Here is a 5,044-nt window from a genome sequence, read left to right as displayed (position 1 = left end):
ATGACCTCAACAACAATAAGGTTAGCGCATGACCAACTAGCGAGTTGACACGATTACAGTAGCTACTTGGGGTGATCAGACTGACCTGATCGAAGGTATCTTCCTAGTCATCGATCACTTTGCATGTGTAATGTTTGATTCAGACATGACCCATAGTTTTATTTCTGTTTCATTTGCAAAATTGCTTGAATTAGTTCTTTCTAGCCTTGAAAGGGCTTTAGATATGATGGCACCTATGGATGTATCCTCTTCCTGCAGAAAGTATTTTTCGGCAGTTAGCATTGTTATTGAGAGACATGAGTTGTCTGCCGACTTGGTTATACTAGATATGACATTTTATGATGTCATTCTGGGTATGGACTGGTTGTCCAGACATAATGCTACCCTCTAGTGTCAGGGCAAGAAAGTGATCTTGGAGCATCTCAATTTGTTTGCGTTGTTATACCATTCGACGAGACTGGCGACGAGGTGAAGATCGTCTCAGTCTTGAAGATCTCCAAGTACCACAAGCAGAGGTGCATGGTGTTCTTGGCCAGTGTGTCCACATAGGACAGTCAAGCGACACCATTGGAGCAGTTAGACGTTGTTCGCGAGTTTCCATATGTCTTTCTCGAGGACTTGCTAGGTTTGCCACTACATTGAGAGATTGAGTTCTCGATCGAGCGAGTGCCTGGTACATCACCTGTTTCTCGAGCAGCGTATCGCATAGCACCTGCAGAGTTAGTGGAGCTGAAGAAGCAATTGCAGGAGCTTCTTGACAAAGGTTTTATCAGGCCGAGTGTATCTTTCTGGGGTGCACCAGTCCTCTTTGACAAGAAGAAGGATGATTCGATGCGACTTTGTATCGACTATCACATGTTAAACCAAGTGACGGTGAAAAACAAGTACCCATTGCTTAGGATCAATGATTTATTCGATCAGCTGAGGAAGGCAAATGTATTTTCAAAAATTAATCTTCGTTTTGGGTACCATCAGTTAAGAATCAAGGTAGAGGATATTCTGAATACCGTGTCTAGGTCTAGATACAAGCATTATGAGTTCTTGGTGATGTCTTTTGGACTCACCAATGCCCCTGCAATGTTTATGGACCTTATGAATCAGGTTTTTAGTTTGTAGCTGGATTTATTTGTCATCGTGTTCATCATGACATTCTTATATACTCTGAGAGTGTGGAAGAGCATCGAGAGCATCTACAGATCGTACTACAGACACTGAGAGAACATTAGCTTTATGCTAAGTTCTCAAAGTGCGAGTTTTAGATTGATAGGGTGATGTTTCTCGACCATGTGATATCTAAGAGAGGCGTGGAGGTCGATCCAACCAAGGTGGAGGCCGTTTTGTCATAGGAGCAGTCGAAGACGGTGACTGACATCAGGAGTTTCTTGGGATTGGCGGGCTACTACCATCGATTCATCCAAGACTTCTCGTGTATAACTGCTCTGATGACTCGACTGTTGCATAAAAGAGTAAAGTTTGAGTGGTTATCTCAATGTGAGGATAACTTTCAGGAGCTGAATAAGAGGTTGACCACGACACCAGTTTTAACGTTGCCTTCTGGGATAGGTGGTTTCATTATGTACAACGATGCTTCAGGGATCAGACTGGATTGTGTCCTTATGCAACACAAAAATGTCATATCGTATGCTTCTCGACAACTGAAGGTACACGAAAAAATTTACCCCATGCATGACTTTGAGTTAGCGGCAGTGGTTTTCACATTGAAGATATGACGCCACTACCTTTATGGGGAACAATTTGAGGTCATGTCCGATCACAAGATCATCAAGTACATATTCACTCAGTGTGATTTAAATTTGAGGCAGAGTAGGTGGTTTGAGTTCCTGAAGGACTACGATTCTCCATCACTTACCATCTTGGTAAGGCAAATGTGGTGGCAGATGCACTTAGTAGGAAGGTGTTAGTCATAATAGCTAACCTGATTGGACGCAGTTAGGATCTGGTCGAGGAGTTCGTCAGATGACAACTTTTTGCTGATGACTCCGGATGCATCCTTTATGTTGGGATACAGGCACGACCAGAAATCATAGATTAGATCAAGGAGCTTTAGTCAGCCAATCCAGATTTTGAGAGGTTATGCATGAGTGTCCAAAAGCCAGAGGCGCAGTTTCGCTGAGAGGAGGATGGAACCATCATGTTCGGAAATAGATGGTGGGTTCTGAAGGCATTGTAGGAGGAGCTGATGAGTGAGGCCCACGAGTCTAGATATTTCGTTCACCCTGGTTCCACCAAGATGTTCAAAGATCTGCAAATAACCTATTGGTGGAATGGGATAAAGAGGGATATCGTTGAGTTCATGTCCCGATGTCTCACCTGTCAGTTGGTGAAGATTGAGCACCAGAGACCTAGTGGACTTCTGTAGCCACTTGAGATCCCATAGTGGAAATGAGATGATATCTCGATGGATTTTATCATAGGGTTGTCGAAGACCCGACCGACGACAGCGTGATGCCATTTGGGTGATAGTGGATCGTTTGACGAAGAGTGCCTACTTTCTCCCTATCAGAATCAGTCAAATCTTGGAGAGTTTGGCCGATCTCTATATGGACGAGATCGTTAGACTTCACGGGGTGTCACATTCGATAGTGTCAGATCAAGATTCGTGTTTCATATCTCGATTTTGGTGCCAGTTGCAGAAGGCCTTAGGTACTACATTAAAGTTTAGTATTGTGTTTCACCGACAGACGGATGGGCAGACAGAGCGTACGATCCAGACGCTCGAGGACATGTTGAGAGTGTGTGCTTTGGATTGGGCAGGCGATTGGGACAAGCATGTGAAGCTCATAGAGTTTTTTTACAACAAAAACTTTCATGTCAGTATCGGTATAGCCCCGTACGAAGCTCTGTATGGCCGACCATGTAGATCCCCTGTGTGCTAGGATAAGGTTGGAGTAAGAGCATTGGAGTCTCCAGAGATCATCCAGCATTATGCGAACCAGGTGCGTTTGATCTGACAAAAGTTGGTCGCACCGCAGAGCAGGCAGAAGAGCTATGCCGATCAACGACGTAAAGGGATCAGTTTTGAGGTAGGTGATCATGTGTTTGTTTGGATCTTGTCTACGAAGAGTGTCTTCCAGTTCGAAAAGAAGGAGAAGTTGAGTTCTCGATATGTCGGACCCTTTGAGGTTCTTGGTCGAGTTGGAGAGACTGTATACCGAGTAGAACTTTCTCCTCAGTTTTTGAGGATCCATGATGTTTTTCATGTCTCGATGTTGAGGAAGTATGTACTTTACCCCTCACATGTGATTCACTATGAGGCAATCGAGGTACAACCTGACTTGATGATGGAGGAGCAACCTGTTAAGATTATGGATCGTCAGGAGAAGACGCTACGGGGTAGGACAATTCCATTTATGAAAGTGTGCTGGCAGCATCACGGACTGGATGAGTGCACTTGAGAACCTAAGGTGGATATGCGTCAACACTACCCACACCTATTCGATAAGTTTTAATTTCGAGGATGAAATTCTTTTAAGGGGATAGGAATGTAATATCATGCATTTCCATACTTAATCATTTTTATATTTTGTCAAAATTTTGACTAAGTCTGGGAGAAAAATCGTTTGAGGCTCAGTTTTACACTGATGTCTTTGAGGCTGAGCTTGGCCCAGGTCCTATTGACAAGGTCGTAACGACCCAATCGAAGCGAGATAAAGAGTTTTAATTTTGACCCATAAATTTAAGTGAAATTTGAGCAAAATTTAGGTTATTTTAGGGCAGAATTCGAAATTTGATATTAGTATAATATGTCGTTGGATGCGTCTCAAAATTCTGAGTGCAACGTTATTTTACTTTCCTTGACCGGGCTATGGTTGGCCCAAAAATCATATTTTTTCAAAAATTGAGCAGTTTATTGAACTCAATCCGGATTTGGATCGGATTGGATTGGATCCAATAGATTTGATCCAAATTAATATGGATCCTGGCCCTAACCACGACCCATATTAATCTGGATTTGGTCTAGTCCAAAATCTATTTGGGTTTTGGAGTAGGAGTTGGAGTGGGATCTTGGTTCTAGATCTAGATCCAAATCCAAATTCAAGCCAATTATTTTTTTTCTAGCTTTAAATTTAATAAAAAAAACTTTAATTTGGAGTATAATAAGGTTAAGAAGCCTTCTGGGTTAATTTGGCTATTTTTGGAAGCTTTTAGATAATTTGTAATTAATTAATATCTAATACTTAATTAATTAAATTATATTAATTCTAAATTTTATTTTAGGGCTGAGTAAGACTTCTTAAAAGAGTCCTTATTCTTACTTAAGAGAGGCTAAGAGAGACTTTTAAAAGAATTAAAAAGTTAAAAAAATACCAAATATGAAAAAGTCAACTTTTGAGGAGTTTCAAAAAAAATGAAAATAAGGGAGAGTTTCAATTTTGAAAACTCTCTTCTCCAGCCATCTAAAGAGGGCTGGAGAAGTGGGGGGGGGGGGGGAATCACCTCCCTCTCACCCTCTTTATATGTAAAAAAAAAAGAGAAGGGAAAGTAAGAAAGAGGGAAAGAGGATAGAGAGAGAGAGAGAGAGAGAGAGAGGAGGAGGAGGAGGAAGAAGAAGAAGGATAACCTTCTCCAATCATCCAACCCCTTTTTCACCATTGCTCCTCATTATTTTTTTTAATTTTTATAAAAGTATGGGTCTCCTCTTTTGGATTCAAGTGAGAAATTGAATGCCGGTTTGATTTTCATGCATGATTTAGATGTAAACCCATGGGAAAAGAAGTAGATCTATTGGTCTATGCTATTTCGCATAAAAGAGGGTTTAGGGATCCTCTTCCATGTGAGTGTTTTTTATCCTTTTCACTGTTGCAAAATAGTAAAATTCTATTTATGCGAAAACAGAATTTTCATCAGTAATAAAAGCATGATTTAGTGTTTGCTTTCGATAAAAATCGATTTCTATGGATCGATCATTGATTCTTACATCCTGTCAAAATAAGATTCTATGTATGTTTCTTTCATTCAAAAATAGATTTTTTTCCATAATAATGATATATCGGTATGTGTTTCTTTCATGCTAGTTGTGATC

The sequence above is a fragment of the Nuphar pumila genome, chromosome 14 (genome assembly GCF_984573655.1).
Source record: "Nuphar pumila chromosome 14, dmNupPumi1.hap1.1, whole genome shotgun sequence".
Taxonomy (NCBI): domain Eukaryota; kingdom Viridiplantae; phylum Streptophyta; class Magnoliopsida; order Nymphaeales; family Nymphaeaceae; genus Nuphar; species Nuphar pumila.
This window is presented reverse-complemented; position numbering follows the sequence as displayed.